General features: G+C 49.1%; 1 long non-coding RNA gene across 5 annotated transcripts in view; it reads left to right on the top strand.

The window, feature by feature from the left end:
* LOC310885395 overlaps positions 1-20,026 on the top strand; it is a 101,432-nt gene that overhangs the window by 4,913 nt on the left and 76,493 nt on the right. For all 5 annotated transcript variants that reach the window (XR_014574765.1, XR_014574766.1, XR_014574767.1 and 2 more), the window contains exons 3-5: positions 182-8,733; positions 14,623-14,813; positions 19,114-19,265. This is a non-coding gene — a long non-coding RNA (uncharacterized lncRNA). The remainder of the gene's footprint in view (positions 1-181; positions 8,734-14,622; positions 14,814-19,113; positions 19,266-20,026) is intronic.

The following is a 20,026-nucleotide window of genomic DNA, read 5'->3' as shown; positions in this document are numbered from 1 at the left end:
GATGAGAATAAGTAAGAATAAGAACTTTTTATTGTTAAGCAAGTTCACTTGGCCGAGGGTAAAGCATTAAAATGTTGGCACAAAATTAACCTCACTTTCTTAGAGATGCTGGAAGTGAGCTTAATGTCTGAAATACCCTGTCTGATCTCAATCGATTTGATTTTTTACAACACCATTACAGAGCTGACATCCAAGACCCGAAGGCTCCTTCCCATCTTCCTGTGTGTCGCTGAGTGCCTCCAGACTTCCCCGTGAGGCTCGCAATGCTCCTGTGCTCCAGAAATCCTCTGGCAGAGCCAGCCCGTGGCCGTGCCAGGGCGTGAATTGTACGGCAGCTCTGCCATCTGCCAGCAGGGAGAAATCATTCTCAGGCCTCTGTAGAGAAGGGCATTTCTTGCAAGAAATCTTGTTAACACATTTAGCTTCTGGGCCGAAGAGTTGGGTTTGTACTAAGCAGCCATCTGACGTGAGGATGAGCAGGGGATTTGGGACGGCAGAGCCTACACCGTCAGTGGGGCGCAGGAGCTGCGGGTGGCTGAGAGGGTCCGGGGTCCGAGTGCGCTTCCAGGAGGGCGTTGAGGACCCCGCTGTCACTGGAAAATAATGGGAACTGCCGGGTCTCGAGACACCCTGAAACCAGAACTGAAGCTCCTGGTTCAGCTGGGTGCTTTCCAAAGCTGCTCTGCTGCTGACTTGCTAATGCTTGCAAACCCGGTGTGTTTTCTACCCAGCAGAGCGTGCGGCGCCTGCATCGTTACGTACCGTGGCCGACTCTTTGTCTCTTGATCCCACCGAGGGGGAGAATTTCCTACCTTACAGAAACTGCGTCTTAATTTAATACCTGTGAAACATTATTACAGTTCTCGGATAAAAAGTCCGAGTGGTAAGGGAACAATTATTATTTCATTTACTCTAATATGCTAAAACGGATGGTCTTCTTTCAGGAGTGCTTTTAATCTAGTTAAGCATTGGACACAATACGCCATGAGGGTAATAAAAAGTGTTTCAGGAAGCGAAGAGCTAGAGGAATGAGGACTTAGCATTATAAAGTGCAGTTACTCTGGATTTGTTCTGGTTATGTTAATCTTTCCTTGCTGCTTAAGTCATTGCCTCCTTGTCTTTAGAAAGCGATAATTTGCTGACAATGACCTGTGCTAAGGATGGTGTTTTCAATCATTGCCTAAAGGAATAAGGAACTGAAATAACAACGTTAAGTCTCTAGAGGATGAGCAGAATTTATAGGTAGGCCCTGGACACGTTCTGTCTTTCCCTTCTCTGTTCCTGTGCTCACTTTGCAGCTGCCCAAAGGCTGCAGTGTTGGGAAGGCGTGCTGACCCTACAGCCAGAGCGCAGCCCAGTCCTTGCACAAGTGCCATAAAGCTTGCACAGCATCCTCTAGTCCTGGGGAGAGAGCAAGATCGGGATGGGGAGAGGGGAGCAGCACAGAAAGAAGTACAAGGATCCTTGCAAAACTGTTCTCATGGATGCTGAGCCTGGATTGTGTGCTGGGACCCCCCCAGCCTGGAGAGGGGCCCCCCCTTTGTGCTGCTGTGGGCAGCAGGGGGATAGAGGGGAGTGGGGCTGTGTCCGTCTGGGGGCACAGCTCCCTGCTTGGGCAGAGGGGCTCGGCCAGGTTCACACATAACCCATGTGTGGCTGTGCCGTGGGGTTTTTGTGCATCTCCAGGCATGTACAAAGGAACTGTACGGCGGTTACCCAACTTGCAGGGGTCTGAGAGCAATGATTAATAAGTGATCGCGGAGTGCTTTGAGATCTCTGGATAAAAGGAGCTATAGAAATGCAAACTATTATTATTTTCTAGGTCAGGGGAAGAAAGCAATTAGTTGGAGGCTGGTAATTTTCTTTTTCTATTTTATCTCTGCAAATGATTGTGAATAGAGGACAGCAGCAATTACATTGATGGGATGGAAAAAGGCCTTCCAACTTCTCTCGGACTATTTGTTATTTTTATAGCACTTTTTACATTCACTTTGAATTTTCTTTGAGGTGGCAGGAGCATTTAGTCTTTAGATCCTGGGGAGGGACCAAGCAAATCATTCTGGCAGTAACATGAGTCCAGTCAAAGGGCAGACTTTCAGAGCAGACGACCTCACAGCTTCCTGCAGCCTGGTTTTGGTGAATGCAGGAGTCTTCAGCCCTTCTCTTTGGGGGCTGCCTCAGAGTGTGGCCAAAGCAAAAGACTCCCTTATTTTATTTTTTCCCCAGGAGGGCATATGTAGCCTTTGATAGGGAGTTTTTGTGGGATGTGGTTGTGGCAGGACTCCAGCTCTCACGGAGATTTCCAGTAGCTGTAAAAGGTGATGTGAAAGATTTCCAGGCTCACCTGTGGCAGGGTGAGGGGCCCTTGGGGGGCTTTGTAGGACCGATGTGTGCGGGGGTGCTGGTGGCTGGGAGAAGGGATGGCTTTTTTTCCTGGCACTAAGTATGTAGCCATGCAAGAGCTGGCCTGTTCTGGCTTACTTTTAAGCTGGGGCAACCTCCAACTGAGAAAATCCCTGAAGGCCTGAGAAAATCCCATCAGTGGCTGGAAAGCTAGAGTAGGGAAAGATCTCTTGGTGCAGATTTGTTCCCATATTCTTCCCTCAGCACCATGGCCGGCCAGGTTACTGGACTAGGCTGGCTGTTGATGGTACACGCTTAGTGTCCCCCCTGCGCACAGACACACGGCGACGTGCCTGCCTGCACTGCGTCTCCTGGGAAAGCCAGATGCTGCATCTGTTCTGAGCTGCCTTCAGATCAAACAGCTGTAACTCTTTGCTAAGAGACTCCAGATATCTTCCATGCAAACCTTACTGCTTTTCCTGTGCTGGAAGTTTGAGGCAGAAAATGTTATCCTGTCTGAGGATCACTTAGCAGCAGCTGCTGGTCTCTGTTTTAGGACGTGTTTATAAACTGCTCACATGTGGGTGGAATTGCAAACCATCATCCTTTGGAAAAGGTAATAAACATCCCTGCTTGGCTGGAGTTCAAGAATGACAGGTTGCTTAAAAAAGCCTGAGGTTTTGTCACTTTCTTCCATCCAGGTGTGAGGCCGAGCCATGATTTTTAGCAAACTTTCACAGGGAAATGAGATTCCTTGCATGGAGCAGCTGCTGGCCCACTGGGCCAGGTTCACACCTGGCACGTGGAAGGCTCCAGTCCAAGTCTGAGCCAGAAAAGAGACTTGACCCCAAGCATGACATTTTTCCAAGTAAGACTCAGTCACGAGGGTATTTGGCTGGCTAGAGCACAGTGTCTCTCTGAGACCATGGTCCGTGCTGTGGTTTGGTCCCAGCACAGAGCATCTGACCCCAAATCCTTCAACTTCTTTTTTTTGTTCTGACAAACTAGTATATTGCAATGGAAGCTGAAATAAAAAATTCAGACCAGCTGCAAGAGCTACTGCCAACCACTAATTGCCTTGCTAGTTTTGCTAGGGACACAGCTGCTAACAGCAAAATCAGCAAGGGAACAGAGGCTTGACTTGTGGTTGATTTGCATCTAGCTGGGGTCTGCAAGAGTCATTCTGGATTTGGACCAGTTCTCATATGTTGGTGGACAATGGGGTTTAGGTCACTACAGATAGCTGTTGGGATTTACCGAGTGTTTGGTGCTTCTTTTGTGTCCTTAGACATCCTGTGAGTCTGAGGCATTGCTTCCAGCAGTTGCAGGGGACATGAAACCAGATAGCAAAGCAGCTTACAATAATAATAACAAAACCCTCTCAGTTCTGAGGTCTGATAAAACATACAAGACTCGTGGGATCTCTTTGGTCAAAGTTCAGTTCCTCACGCTTACAGTCAGCTCTAGGACAGATGTGTAGCTCAGGGGGCTCCACGAAACATCTGGATCATTCCCCATCAGTTGCAGAATATCCAGTAACAAACTAAAGAGCTGCAGTAAAGACATGAAAAGCCATGGTCATAAAGAACTATGGGAAAAAAAAAAGAGCAGAGGAAATCAATGCCATTGCAGGTGTCCTAAAGCCTTTCCATAGGTGGTATATGCATGAAATAAAATTCTCAGTTAATAAGAATTTGAGTATGGTCTGAGACAGGGTGAAGCAGGAAACCCAGCTGTCCCTGACAATTTGAGCCATGGAGAAAATTCTTCCTTGGTCTGAAACTGGCCATCAGTTCAGGGCTGCACAGAGAAGCCCCCTGAGAATGGGGAATCCTCAGGAGCACAGCATGGAGTGCCAGCACCTTGTCTTCAGCTCTCCTCGGATGCTAATGCTTCAGAGATCCCTTGTCGCCTGGGAGCCAAATCAGATGGTGTACACGAGTAGAAATTATCTCCCGGCCTCTGGCTGGGAACAGAAACCAAATATCCCACGCTTAGTGTGCATACAGCATAAACAAAAGGATGTCATTAACGTTGTCGTGGAACGGTGTGCCTCTTGTCTGTACTCGAAGCTATACCGAAAGCCTTCAGACTCGAAGGAAACAACAGAAACCGTGGAAAGGAAATGAATTCCCTGCCTCGGTGCCCAGCAGATGGGTCACCTCTGTCGTAGGTCACTTCTCATGTTTGTGGCCAGCACAAATGTCACTGTGAGGCAGCTGCAGAGCTGTTGCAGGCAGCCCCAAATTCTTTTGTCACAGATGTTACAGGCTTTCCTTCTGTTTGTCGGCTGGGATCGGAGATCCATTGTAACGGGCTTTCTTGCAGCATGTAACAAGCGATATTGTCTGCTCCTAGGAAGCCCTAAATAAATGAATAGCCCAGAGCAGTAGGCACAGCAGAGGCAACAGCCTTCAGCTACCGGTGGGTAGATGAGGAGCACGGAGGGGCTAAGGGTTGCCTCTTGAAAGATGTAACTGTAGACACCTTTAAAGTAGGGAGGGACCTCTGGGATTTATTCAAGGTCATGGAAGGAGTTTGAGGCAGAGCCAGGGCCTGCATCCAGATCTGCCAGCTCTCAGTGTGATGCCTTAAGAATAAAGGCTATCTTTCATCTAAATGAAACCCCCACCATTTTATAGAAGCTTCAGGGCCCTGTCTAATCTATTCACGCAGCATTCATCACCATGGCATCTAGGTGCCACTCTCCTCATCTCTTAACCTTGCCAGCGTCTATCATGAATATTCTGAGCATCTATGCGGCTTTCCAAAGGAGACAAACGCGAAATTCCCCTCTCTGCAGCGAGTTCTGCTTTATGCACAGCCAGGCTGTACGGCTGCTAAACAGCCCCATCCGTTATAGCCTCGGAAAAAAAAAATAAAACACAACAAGAGGATGTCCAATTAGCAAATATCGCACTTAGCCATATTTTGGAGCTTCTCTTCTGCCTTCCCCATTCGAACTCATGCACTCTGACAACACAGGCCTGTGAGTCTGTCACCATGCAGCCCGCCAGCTGCATAAAATCAAGGCATCAGGCTCTTTTAATTGAATGCATAATGAGTTGACTGGCAGGTTTAATTAACAAAACTCATCCTGTGTATGCACCTGGAGGTGAAAATAAGTTTAATCAAGAGGAGTTGGCAAGTGCCAACAGCTCTGTCATGGGTTTTTATTTTTTTCTTATTTTGGTTTGTTTCAATCAGGCTTTGTATTTGCAAAAACGGCTCTGGGTGCTGATTAATTATCTTTTGCTCAAGATTGATGAATTGTTGCAGCCTGCCTTGTAATGAGAACTAGCACTCCTGAATAAACTGCGCTGAAAGCTTTAATAATCAGCCTGCCTTGGATAAACTACTTATGGCAAACGTTCAAGGTGTTTGAACATGTCCCTATCATGGTAACCTTTGAGGTCCTCATTCATGTGAGTTAAAACCTGTTCTTAAAGTGGGTTGGCTGACGTTATGGCTAAGAGAAGGTGGGTTCCTGCTGAAGCTGGTGGTGTGTGGCTTTCTCAGAAGGTACAAGACCAAGGCAAAAACCACAAGGAATCTAGTTGCTTAGGTTGAATTATTTCTGTTTTGAAACACCAACTAGGGCGTCTTTGGTGGGACCTCTGTGCTGGTTTCCAGATTCTTAGCTAGAAGAAGAAAATGCCTTCGCTCCTCCTGAAGACAAGGCTAGAGGAGATATTCTCACATGTAACATCAACCTGTGGTACCGTTCCCTCTAACCATAAGATGCTGTCTTAGACATCCACTTCGGTTCTCCTGAACCCCCCACTGAAAGCTGGGAGTGTGGAGATGGAGAGAAGCTCCCCAGAGGTGACTACGGATGATGCATGTCCCCTGCCTACAGAAAGCAGCCCCTGGCAGCCGAGGCCTTGGGCTGTGCCTGCGATGGTTACATCGAGTCCCTGTCTCCTCGCCCGGCACGCGGAAGGTGTCTACCAAGCAAAGTTCTAGCAAAGGTTGTGGGCGTTCGACAGGGAGGTTAATGCATTCAAGCTGTCAAAATATTCTTCCTGCTATTCACCCAGTTAACATGCCCTCTCTTTCTTTCGCCTGAAAAGGCATTTGCTATGGTATTCTAATACATGGTCTGTGTTCAAGATGTTAGTGACAGCTGTTGTATGACTACAGGAAGGAAATTATGACTCCCTAATGATAACATGTCACGGCACGTCTCTTTGCTTTTCTTCTCCTTTAGACGTACATTTCTTCTGCCAATGTCTCCGTCATTGCACATATGCAGTTAATTGTGTATCAATGACATGTATACCATGTGTTGAGAAGAGGGCTTTAAAAAAGAATCGGAGTGCTTCTACCTTGTCTTTAAATAATGTGGAGTTGGCAGAGAAGATGCCCCATGTGGAAACCTGATCTTTTGTACTTTGGGATGCTCCATATCCAAATATCACTGTTGCCATCCGGCTTTCTTCAGGGGTGGTAGAGCTACAACGTGCTCAGTTAAGGATCCAGAGCTCAGAGTAATGAATGTATGCATTCAGGTGTACTGTCAGTTTAATATCTTACAAGACTTTTATAGCTTCACCCTGATAAATTCTGGGAAGGCTGATAGCTGTTGGGGAGCAAGCCTGTGAAGCACATGGGACTGGCTAGACCACCACCAGCCCATCGCCACTGTGTTTTGGCTGTGATCTAACACCTCCAGCCTCTGCAGGGAATCTGGTCGCGGACCTCTGATGAGAAGTGACCAAATGAAGTCTTTTGCAGCTGCTTTAAGGAACTTGCTGGTGTGACAAGTATGTGTAACCTAGTTTTTAATTCCCTTGATATGGGAAAGTTTCTGTGCCCAGGCAGAAGGCCCGGAAGGGTTATGCATCATTTAAAACCCAGTGTTTGAAATGAGGGGTGGGAAGGGAGTGGAAATGTAGGTTTATAATTCTCAGCTCAGCAGGAGGCACTGCTCTGTACAGGGCCAAAAACCCAACTGATTAACAGCTTCTGGCACGGGCAGCAGTTTTCGGTTCCTCTCCTTTCCCACTGGCACAGCAGAGGAAGAAGACTTTCCCTATGGCAGGTTATGGCTATTGGCCAAGTGTACCTCTGTACAGCTTCCAAGGTGGATCTGCAGGCCTTGGAAGGTTTTGGGGTTGCCCAGAACTATCAAACAGGTTTAACTTTGCTCTGTGAGGCACAGCCCCTGCTGATTTCCCATTGTCATCCAGGATGCAGCTGGAGTGGCGAGTCACAGCTGTTCAGTATTGAAGGGTCCTAACATCAGGCTTTTTTACAGAAGATCCTCAAATGTTTGAAACCAGCCAGGAACAACAAAAGGTTTCTGCTGATATCTGGAGGCAGCAGGCTCTGTGGATAGTCAAACTGGGGTTCTTGGGAATGTGTGAGGCTTCCAGGAGTGAGGCGGGGCAGGGGCAGCTGAGCATCCCTGGTAGTACCCATGGGGTGGCTAAGGCTGGCATCAGCTGCTTCTGCCCAGCTCAGCTGCATAGATAGGCTTACCCCAGTCCTGAAGGGGGAAATTGTGAGGATTTGCCGTCTCCTTCCTCCTGCAAGGTTATCGCAGAGCCCTTTTCTTCTTGGGCTCTTGGACAGTTGAGTCTTGGGACTGTCTTACAGTCTGCTGTCAAGGGGGTCTTCCCACTCCTGATATGCTCTGGGGCAGAGCCAGCTGGAAGCAGAGCTCTGCAGGAACAAGCTTGCTTGCAAAAACTAAGGCAGATGAATGCAGGCCTGACATTTTTGAGAGGGACTTCAATTTTTGGAGTCTTTTACCATGGTGACCTTTCAAAAGCACTTGGATTTGCTGCTTGATTCCTCGCTTCTGGGAGCTCTGAGCTGTACGGCAGGTCAGTGTGATATTTTGGGTGCAGACTCGTGGTCAATCAGCATTTGTCTCCCAGAAGGGATTTTCAGACTGCCTGGGGTAAAAGAGCATAAGCCTGTAGGAAGGAATCACACGATGGAAGCTGCTTTCAACACCTGGGAGCTGTGATAAAAACCCGAACACGCTGCCTCCCCACTCCGCTGTGCAGGACAGTGGTGTCTGTGGGAATGACTGTACATCCTATTGTCATTGTATGATGATTGCACGTTTTATGGGAGTGACTGCACATCCCGGCTGCCCTTGGACCCCTTCTGACCCAGGCAAGGACCAGTTTTATCTCCTGAAGGAAGCTTTTGTTTTGGGACTGATGCGAGGAGTTGAGTGAAGGCAAGCTGCCCTTCACCCTCGGACACCCGGAGAACAAAGCAAGTAGAGGGATGCGTGCAGAGGGAATTTGCCATGCCCCTTTGCCCAGATGATGTAAATAGGTAATGTAAATAGTCACCTGGCAGGAAGGGGAGGAGGGAAGAGGCCCCTGCCCGCCGCTCTGGGCCGTGCCTGAGGAGCAGCAGCCACACGAGGTCAGTGTTGCACTGTGCATGCGGCTGCGGAAAGGCCGCCTGGCCTTGGAGGAAAACTTGACCCAGAAGGGAGGGTTAATTCGGCTTGGGCCCTTTTTGCGTCGTTTGCCACCCTGGGTTGCTTCTCTGTTCAGCAAACCCCGGTGCTAATGAGGAGTACGGCCCTGGGAGGAGCAGGGGCCGTTAACAAGTGTGGGAGAAGAGCTGAGGAGCTTGGGGAGACCGGCGGCTGGTGCTGGGGGGCTCAGGCCCGAATCTGCCCTGGGATCTGCAGCCTTTCACCTCCACCCCATGGCTTGTTTTGGCCCAAACACCCCCTCGCAGCCCCAGACAGCTGTTAGGTGGAGGTGAGGCGGTTCGGCAGGCAGGGACCAGCTGGAGCAGAGGGCATCCAACACCCCGGCGGCAGCCGCGCAGGTGGCCTGCTTGTTGGCAGCTCCGCTCCAGTTACCAGGCCTGAAAGGGCCTCGGTGCCTCAGCCCAGCTCCTCCGCCTGCAATTCATCCTCCCAGGGTGGTCCGGGGACAGGTCGGTGCCGGAGGCGTGAGGGAGGGATTCTTGCACAGCTACCGTCGGGGTCGTGTCTGGCTGCTGACGGCGGATTTGCATTCCGGGAGCGTCCGGCCGCTGCCTCCCCCGGGACTCGGGCCCTGCACCGGCCTTCGAGGCTCGCTCCTGGGGAGCTGTGGCTCTGTTTGATGTGGTGGCAGGGCTTCCAGAGAAAGGCCGGGACAATGACAAGTGAAACTCGGATATTCTCCAGTAGGCTCTGTGGTTCCTTCATTAAAAACAGACAGATAAACAAACAAATTGCAGCCCATTAGGAGCGTGTCCTTCAGTTCCTCTTCAAACGGCTTTATGCTGTTTTAAAAAGCCTTAAATAAGGACCCAGCCTCCTGAGTCTTGGCTGTAAACCGCTGGATTTAGGCTTTCCTTGTGCCTCTAGGTCCGTTGCCTTTGCTGTCTTCTAGCTGTCTGATGTGAGCTTTTCATTTGCTTGGCTTTTCCTGGTGAGAGGCTTCAGAACAAGATTCCTTGTGTGCAGTCTTTGATGTTGCACCACAAAGAATCGCCCCTTTTTCCTAATGCTCCGCTGAACCCCCATTAAAAAAAAAAAAAAGTTTAATGTATCTGGGCTGGGAGGAAGTGGGGTGACCCATGGTCAGTTGTGTGTCACAGTTACAAAGTTGTGTCAGTTACAAAGGCTCAGATGCTACGGTGATGGGTTCAACGAAAAGGCCTGAACTCATTCAGCCAGGGCTGAGCTGGGATGTCTTTGCATTGCACCGCCTGAAAGGCAGAGGAGACGCAGTCAGGGATATAAAGGCATCCCTGCCAAGCTGGGCTAACACAGCCCATCCTTTCAAGAGCAGTGTGCAGACCCGACCGGTTTGCTGACTCTCCTCTGCATGCTCATGGGTATGCTCTGATGACACTGATTTTGTAATTGCAAAAACCCTACAGCCCCCAGAGTTGAAAATGTGGTGAAATACGCTGTGGACATTCAGCCAGAGCTTTTCTTCCTTCAAAAGTAGATAAATAGCTGTTTTGCTTCATTTGACACTTGGTGGTTTCTGCTTTATTGCTTTGCTGACATCAGGCTCCTGATATTAGGACTCTGTCCTTGTTCTCCCTGACCTATGTCTTCTGTGCAGGGGGCATCTCAGATTCCTCCCATGCATGGTATTCTTAAAGCCGAGAGAGAGGGAGAAGGATTTTCTTCATCAGAGATTAAAAGAACACTCTTGATTTTTACAGTCAGTGTCTTTGCCTTTGCAATCTGGTGCTGGCTGAGGGGGGCACGGGGCTTGGGGAGTGTTTGCTTTGGGCCCCTGCCTGTAGTTTAAAAACAAAACAGGTGCCATCCGTGTGGCTTGTGAATCTTTAGCTTCATAAAGAGGCTTTGTTGTAAGTGTGTTTTTGGAGAGGAAAAACCTAGGCACTGACCCTTTTCAGTATCATCTGATGCATGCACCATGATTAGAAAGAGTAGAGGAAGTTAAAAATAACCTGTGGAGGAGGCATTCTAATGAGCAATTATCATTCCTTTCCATTGACTTTTGCAGCAAGACTCTCCATGTGTTTAGTCTTCTCGAAAGAACATGCCAGATGTTAGAGTGAGTGACTTGTTAAGTCCCTGAATACTATTCTCGCTGGTGTACTGAACCATTGTCAGTTTTTTTAATAACTATTAAAATAATTGGGCCCCGAACATTCTGACCTGATAATGCAAAAGAATCTTGGCTGCCTTTCCTAGGGGTCACGTTTGTGCATAGAAAACGCGAGGAGTGTTTGCCAGAACAAAGAAATGTTTCTGCATGCAAAGATCTTCAATAACTTAATCTGAGGTGGAATCATCTGGCTTCAGAAATCATGCCTCCTGGCAAAATCTGACTTTTGCATTTCAACATCCTGAACTTTAGTCTTCAAGGAAGCTTTTGTGCTTGTGGGGCTCTGCTGCTCTCCCAAAAGAGAGTTCTTCAGAAATGATTGATGACAAGGCCGGTTCTACCTTTGCAAAATTTTAATATGGGGAAAGCAACGAGGAAAGCAGACATCTCTTTCCAAAGTGACCGAAGCCCTTTGCTATCCCTTCTCATGCGTAGGAATCTTAATTGGATTAAAATACAAGTCTGTATATTGTGATTTTGCATGCCATGGATCCCACCCTCTTGTTTTTAGCCACATTGGCCAAACTCAATGAAGTGCACGGTCAATGTTTTAGCTTTGCCTTTGGTGTCCCTCGGTTGGAGCTCATTAAGCATTCGGGGGAATAATAATTCTGGGACTTGAACTTTGATCTGAGGAATCTGGGAAAAGAAAGGGCCGGAAATTGCAGCGGCCTGATTAGCTACCCCAAGTTGATCAACTTTTCTGCCAGATGCAGGCAGAGCTCCCAGAGGCTGAAAGACAATAGCGCGGGCGAGGGCGAGCTGCCTCCGCCGTGTTGTGTCTGCGCTCCCGTCGCATCCCGTCGCCGTCTCTAACGCAGATGGTGCCTTGAACCACTTCGCGCACACCCGGAGCCAACCAGAAGCTTTGTCCAAAATATCTGCTTGGCAGATTTTTTTTTTTTAACCCTAAGTATTTGTTTGCTAATTTTCACACATTTGGGAGTCGTGTGGTTTCATCTAGGATTGGAAACATCAAAATATCTTGAGAGAAGCTCAGCCAAACCTCTGAGGGAATGGATATCTGGTGTCTGACTCTGAATTTGGGGGAATTTCAGAGGGACAGGTTTGAGTTAGAGCGTGGCGAGGCCAGGACAGACTGCGTGTGCCAGAGTTCTCTGCTCCGAGCAGTACTTTATTCCTCAGGAGGAAATCTAGATTGGGGTATAAAACCTAAAATGCTTGTATTCAGAACAAGGCAGAGTTTGTCATATATTTTCATTTTTCCAAAAATATCTTGAGATTTTCAACTCAAACTCAAATATATGTTTTGACAACCTAAATTCGATGACGAACCAGCTTTAGCGCTCTGCTGCATCTGCCTGGAAATCTTCTGACAATGGCGACTGAAAACTCCCAGCTCTGATTGAATGAAACGTGAAACAAGTTTGTTCCTGACAGAGCAGAGTTTGAGACTCTGCTCCCTTACCCCTCGTAAAGTGGGTGTACCTGCCACCTTTAGAATACCTCAAAACCACCAAAATGTTGAACCCTCTGTCTTTGGAAAGCTTTCCTTACCGTTTTCACTTTCTTAAATCTTTTTACACCTTCAGTTTCTGTCAAGAGACACATCGAATGTCTACCTCGGTACCGAAGGGAAATAAATACCCCCAAGCAAGTGCTGCCTAGTGCCATGTTTCTGGGTGCTTGGCCAGCTGGCACAGGAGGAAGGGGATGTGGAGCTTTTCCAGAAGAGCTTCTGAGGAAGACATTTTTTTTTCGTTCCTGCTAGAAATCAAACACTAAATATTGTAGTTGAAAACCCAAATGATTTAGGTTCCAGAAATAAGACATCAGGAAGTGTAATTCCAATGCTTCTTGCTCCCCCTTTGTAGGGGAGGCGCTTTGCTCCCTCTCCCACGGTGCTGCCTGGCCTCCTGCCTCAGGCGTGGAGCGCCGCGGCGCCTGTCAAACCGAAATGTACTCGGGATGTTTTTCGGGAGGGGAAATAATCACTGTCACTGCAAACAATGTTGTTTGAAAGAGACTTTCCTTTTCAAATGAAAAATGTATTTTTGGCAAGCTCCCATCCGTGTTCCCATCCAGATACTCCATGTTGTGGTTTTGTGTAGCATCAGAAGGTATTTCTAGTACAATTTTAGATGCCAAGTGGCCTCAGTTTTCATGATGGAGAGGTGTCCCGTTGTCCAAGAGCCAAACGCTCTGCCCAATGTCAAGTTGGCTGTCCCTACGTGAAGCTGAGTTTTATTTGGAGGCAGGAGGCACGGGGACCGAGGAAGCTGACACCATTCCAACATGTTGTTCATATCCTGAAGTCTTTTAATTTCCACTGGCTGCTGCTGCAATAGCACCATTTCACTGAATAAATTAATCAGAACATAAGATTTGTTGAATATGAGGACTCAGAAAAGGGTTGTGCTTTGGTAAAGCTGCTATAGCTGGTGGTTAGTCCTTATTTTTCCCTCTATGGGTGAAACGGTTACACGAACCTCTGCTATTGTTGCAAGAAAAAGTGGCTTCCTGTGATATAAAGTAATTTTTTAAATAGGAAACATATGGCTGGGCCCTAACAACAAAGTAATATTCAGGTGCTGATGGCATATGCCTCCAGTCCTATTACAGGAAGCTATCTTGGAAATCTGGTGGCAGAGGCTTACACACTAATTTTCAGGAAGCGGGCTGGGGGGAGGGAATCTGAAACTGGTATCAGAAATACATTTACATTTTTAATTTCACCGCAAGTTCTTTGCTATTCCTATTTTAAAAGTCTCGGAGATTCACTCCCTGTTAGCTGCAATGAACAAATACTGTGCTGGGTCTGCTCTGCTCCACTCAATACTCAGATGAGAAGAAAAAAGAGTGGTTTCGTAAGGAGAGCCCCTCTCCAGACTTGGCGATTCCCATGATTTCACCTCTCCACTTACCTTTGCCACCTCTGCATGACGGAGGAGCTTAAATTTCTCTGCAGCCATAAGGTTTGAGGAGATGCTCTGCAGTCCATCCCTACGCTCTAGGGGAGGATTTCAGGGCCCAGGCTGTCCCTTGGCACGTGGGTTCCCACTTCGGGTTTTGCTGGAGACTCTGCTGAACCTGTTGGTGAGCAAATCCAGTGCTCCCTGTGCTGGCGATAAGAAACCTACTGTTCTAAGTGACTATTTTTCTATTTCTTTTTGTGCCAGCCTCTGAGGTATTTGTAACTGTGCTTCCCACCTGCCCCACCACTAGCCCCCAGCCCCCTTTCTCGAAGCCGTGCAATTTTTCAGCCCGGCAGTAAGTCATTCAGGCTTTTCTTGCGTGTCATGGTTTCCAGACCTCTTCTCTTAATGCGCGTGTTGACTCTTTCCAATAAATCTGTCTCTTTGGTGAAGCAGTGTACCCTGAGCTCGAGACGGAGCAGCTGGGCTTTTCCACGGTGCAGGACAGTGGAGATGTTCCCTGATTCCAAGGGGTTCTGCCCTGAAGGTGACCAGCTGTGGCCTTAAAACTGCAGTTTGGGGTTTTGCTGTGTTGCAAGGTCTTTCTCTGCATTTCCCTGCCTCTTTTGTAGCTTGCTGGAAGCTCGGAGGTGGCTACCACTGGGTGTGCTGAACAACATTGCTCTCCTTGTGGTTCTTGCATTAATAGAGCCAGGCATCAGGGAAATCAGGCAAGGAACTTGGACTGAGCTGTAGCTGGGGATTTTATTTTTATCTTCCCCTGCTGGTATTTCTGCCTACCTGTTCATAATCATTAATAATATTTATCTTTGTTTCCTCAGAACTGCGAAACCTGAGCCAAACTTCAAACTTCTTTTTTTCTGGGCGCTGGCTGAAAACCGCAGCTGTGTGCGTCCCGGCGTGCAGCCCTGGTGCCCGGCTCTGCTCTCAGCTGGAGGCTTGGCTGGGGCTCGTGGCCCCGAGTAGCACCGGCCAGCAGAACCGGAGATGGGTCCGGAGATTTGCCCTCCAGGTACTTCTAGAGGCGTGGCAAACAGACATGGATGGGTAGAATCGGCCCCGGTGGTGGTGCAGCTCTCCTTGGGCTCAGTGAGGATCGTGGGGCAGCATCAAGCCACTGAACTTCGTGGTTTTACCTCCGTACACAGAGCTTGGCGCTTGCAATTATTGTGTCTGCTGCAAAAAATCCCCAACCCTTTCCACCATCCCATGTTCTTGCTTTCATTATTGTTCACTTGCCCAATTAGTGCGCTCACACCTGCACCGTTGTCTTCATCCGCAACTGTGCCACTGCTTTAACCCTTCGGAGGGCCACAGCTGGAGAAATGTGGATGTGAGAAATCGAGCTCTGGGCTTGGAGTGGCTTTTGTGTCAAGAAGGGACGTTTGAATTTGCTTTATCGCCGTATTTTGGGAGCTGGCACCTCAGCAAAGCAGGGAGTGGTTTTTATTTGGCAAAGAGCTCTGAGAAGGGGCAAACGGCACTACGAAGTGTCTTAACTTCCAGCAGGAGAAAATCCATAGACAAGCAAAAGTCCCAGGGTTTTCCAGCAAGGAGTGAATTGCGTAGGAATTTTCTTTGGAGTTGCAGGAAGTTGCAGGGAGACATCAGAGCTCAGCAGGATTGATTACGGGTCTGCGACTACGCGTCTTAGCTAGCGCCATAATAAAAGTGACAAATGAGGACGAATAGCACGTCTGCTAGGAGCTTAGCGTGAGTGAATGGAAAAAAAAGCACGGTGTAATTTATTGTCAATGAAGAACATCGGGAGGAGAGAGGGAACCTAATTCATCCCGATTAATTAGGTATGGGACTGAAACCTTGGGCTTCCAAGCTCCAGCCATGGAGGCGCTTGGTATCTCGGAGGACTCTGGGCTCTGCCCACGAAATCCTAAAATGAATTTGAATTGATCGGTTCAAATGTCTGCCAGAACAATAGCGAAAATAACAGCCTGCTGAATGTAGCTTGTATGGGAACGTCACCCTTATCAGCAGCTTCCAGAGGCTTCACCTGGGCGTTTTTTTTTGCATGTCCAGAGCTATTTTAGCCCTACACCTTGTGCTAGGAGGCTGGTGGCTGGGCTGCGTGGCCTCACGTCCCTGGTGCCCCAGCTGGAGAGCATTTGCTGTGGGGTGCTTGCAGAGCCCTGGGTCGCCCCGATTTGGCTGCAGACAGCTCCTCAGAGCCCCCAGGTAGTGCAAGAACCATCCTCCCCTCCCCAGCCCAGCAAACAGCGTCCTGCTGCTAACAAAGCAAACCGCGGGCAGTCCCCAGGTAGCTGCCCTCCTACCCGGCTGTAGGAAGCACTGAATCTGTGCCCACGGGGATGGGGAGGGGGGTGAGCAGCAGCACCTTCTGCACGCCTGGCCCGAAAACCCGTCCTCGGGCAGAAAGCACAAAGGATGTTTCCGCGAGGCTGGGTGAGGCCGTGCGGGAGGGATCGCACCGTGCCGCCCCACGCTGATAAAGGGAAGGTTTTGTGTGATGTAATTCCCAACGCGTGCTCGGGTGAAGCTTCAAGGCGAAAGCAGTGTGGTCAGCTTGAGGTTGGAGGGGCTGGGGGAGAGCACGGAGGAGGAGGAGGGCATCCCAGAACGGGAATGTTTTTACAAATACAGAACCAAAAAGGGAAAAAAAAAAAAAAAATCCACTAAAGCTCTTCCTCCCCTGACAGTTTGTCGGCAGTGCCTGGGTTATGCGTGCAATCTCGGCGTGAGCCAGTCGCTTGTCCTACAAAAATGATTTGTTAGACAAGTAGAGCCAGGGCTGAGAGCAGGGGGAGGTGGAGGGAGCCGGGGTGGTGGAGGGGGAACCTTGGAACGGATTCAGGAATGACTGATGGGCTCGGCTGAAAATGTTATCCGCCTAATACCTTACGGAGGGGGGCCGAGAGGTGGAAGGGGGAGAAGGGAGAAAAGGCAAATGCAGAATGGGCTTTCTGCCCCGGCATTAGGATATTTTATTTTTCGCTGCTAAATGCAAAATTGATTTTTTTTTTTTTAGATGCATAAAAATACGGGGGGGGGGGGGGGTGGGCGGTGGGAAATGGAGCCTCTACCTCTCGTAGTTCCCAGACAAAGAAAGCTGGAGCAGACGCCCCAGACAATGGATAGTCCTTTCTGCCGTAAGCATTTGCCTTTCTCAGCAGTAAAGGTTTTAAGAACAACAACAAAACAAAACAAAAAAATCCACGAGAACCAGAAAAACCTCATTGAAAGAACGAATTAAAAAGATGACCCCGGCAAATGCGGCAGCCTTTTTGTTTGATGAGGAACCAAGTTCGTGCAGCGTGTCAGCAGAGGTGCTGCGGTTTGGTCTTTTTATTTGTTTCTGGTGCTGGGACCGCTCCTTTTTAGCCTGCTATCGCCCGCTTGCCTTCTCCCTCCCTCCGCCTGTCCTTCTCTTCCTCTTCTCGCATCCCTTTTCCTTCCTCCCTTTTTTCTCTCTCGCCCCCTCGCCCTCTCCTCCCTGCATTCCCACATACATTACCCCTTCCTTTCATCTCGGGGCTGACCTGAAATGACCTTTTGCCTGGCACTAGACGTGACTTAACTGATAATAGCAGATCCTGGGGGCCTCGAGCGGTGGCTTGTCTGAGCACGTAGAGGGAGGGGAGGGGAGGGGGAAAAAAAAAAAAAGCTTTATTTTTTTCATAGGGAAAGCATGGGTTTCTCTTTGTAGCAGCGTTTCCTGCAAGGTAGCAATTAATAACACTTTGTGCTGCTTATTGCCTCTTAGCCAGGCTCCTTCCAAAGCTCTCCCCGTAGTGTCTATCCCAAGGCGCTTGTATGAGCGCGGGAGGGAAGAGAAACGTGTCGGCAAGCGGTGCGAAGCCCCGCGCCACCATTCCCATGCCACCGGCTGCCCGGGCTCTGCATTGCGTCTCCGCGTCTTTGTGCTCCCGCTCCAGCCGCAGGCTCGTTGGAACAGCACCACCGGCCTTCTGCCTCCACTGATCACCACCTCTAGGTGACTAATCTGGGCGAAAGGTTATTATTTCGCCTCTTCGCGTCCCCCCCGAAGCCAGCGCGGCACAGATAAGATTGCAGCCAGGCCCGCCGGGTCCCTGGTTTTCTCTCTTTTTTTTTAATTTTAACTATTTATTTGGAGACTCGGCGAGGTTGGGTGAGTTTCCACAGCAACGCCTGCGAGTCTTGAACATGAAAGGGCTCTTATTGTGCCATGTGGTGCCTCAGAGAGCCAGAGAAAGGAGGAGGCGGGGAGGAGAATTCCTCTTTAAAGCAACAATAGCGAGACATTCTGTGAACTTCGGGGCTTTATAATAAAGTTTGGAGGGGGAAAGAAAAGGGGGCTGCAGCAGTCTGCGGTGAAAAAATGTGCTGACTTACGGAACTTGGGATAAAGAGGTGTACGTGTTTATAGAAATATGAATTAATTAGCTGTTAAATAAGAGCTTAATATATATACACCTATTTAGTTCTTTTCTCTGGCAGATCATTTAGCTGGTCGGGCTGTCAGACTGCCCAGGCAGATCAGAGCTCGGGGTCAGAACCCGAGATATGGTTTTTATTTAATTTTATTTTTTTTGAACTTTGTGCTGCTTTTTCTTTCGAGAGAAAGGAGGAGGGTGGGTGTTAAAATGTCAAGAAAGGTACCGTAGCCCAGTCTGTTTTCCATTGTCCAAAATAATGGGGCGACTGAAACCCCAGACAATGAGGAAACGGGGATAATAGGGTCGCTAAAGGATGCAGAGCAGAACTCCATGAATGGCTGCACGCAGAGCCGAGCTGGGTCCAGGGGAGCTTATTAGTTCAGATTTTCCACTGGCTTGCCCAGGCCTGGGCTGGGAGTGCGCGTGGTGCTACTCGAGAGTCCCCGCGCTGGGTCCCCAAGGGGTTTATTTGCCCCAGACCTGTGTTAAACCCCACGTTCGGGCTCTCCCTCCCAGACCTGTGCTGCTCCTGCATGGTTCCAGCTCAAGGTGCCCCTGAGCACGCCCAGATAAGTGCCCTGCATAAAGCCCAGAGCGGCTGGGTGCGGATGTGTCCCTAAATATTTAGGGACTGATGCAAGTTCTCGGGCCGTGAAGGGGCTCCTGTCACAGAGCAAAGAGCCCCTGTTCCCTTACGCTGTGTGCGGCTGTACGTGGAAATGGCTGCTGCTCCGGCGAGCTTACGTGAGCACACCTGCTCCTGGGGGAAAGTCCTCCTCCCCAGCCGTGCTGCTTGGGGCAGGCAGAGTCCTTCAGTGAGTTGCGGGTCTTGCATTCCACAGTCCTCGGGGCAGCGGCCCCAGGAAGAGCAGGGCAGTTCTTTGCTTGGGTTAACGCGCTCTGGTTTCTCTTCCCCAGCTGGTCTGAGTGTGCGTCGCGGAGCTGGTGGGCGCTGGCACCTTGTCACCTGCTGCAGCTGAGAGAGAACGCGTCTCCTGCTCCAGCATCCACCTGCAAACCAAGTCACGTTTTCTTCTACCAACCGTTCGCTTCAGCTCCGTGCGCTGTCGGTACGTGGGGTGAGGGCAGAGCGGTGGGGAGCAGGGATGGCCCACCTCAAGATCTCTTCCCAGCAGCTTGATGGGCTCGCTCAGCTTCAAAGGCACGCTTTGCTCAGTGAGATGTGAACCACCGGCACTGGGCAAGCCTCAAAACTCCGCGAGAAACTTGGCCGCGTCTCCCGGGCTTTGATGTAATTTATCTGGGGTGATCACGCGGCCTGCCCAGAAATTCAGATGGTTTCCACACCTCAGTCATTACTACTAGAACAAGGTCTTGGAGTTCCCCTGGAACTTCATAGAAGTATCACCTTTTGGCAGAGGAGGAAAGAAAATAAAAGAGGACTTCCCTGGTAGTTAACATCGCCCTAGCAATTTTAAATCAACCACGTGTCGTTTATACGATGCTTCCCAATCCTCTTTTTGCTTTGTGATATGCAAATCTTAGCGTAATAATTTGTCAGTAATGTTAGCAGAAGACAAAGGTATAAAAATATGGCTGAATTAATATAGTGGGAGTCACTAATATAGTGGGAGTCACTATCTCTTTGTGAAGTCTCTGACTCCAGGGTGTTTAATCTCCTGATCTTGATACACGCTTGTAAGTGTATTGTGTATGCACACAATGTTTGCTGTCCTGGAACGGTTTTTATAACCCGGTTGCTTTTTCCCAGCATTGTAGTGCATGCAGTTTAGAAACTTTAAATTTTGAACAATACCATATAACTACTTAGGGCGCTTTCCCTCTCCGGTACAAATTTAAGCCCTGTTCT

The sequence above is a fragment of the Anser anser genome, assembly GCF_964211835.1.
Source record: "Anser anser genome assembly, chromosome: 22".
In the NCBI taxonomy this organism is placed as follows: Eukaryota; Metazoa; Chordata; class Aves; order Anseriformes; family Anatidae; genus Anser; species Anser anser.
Note: the sequence above shows the minus strand (reverse complement) of the source record. Positions and strands in the feature narration are given on the sequence as shown.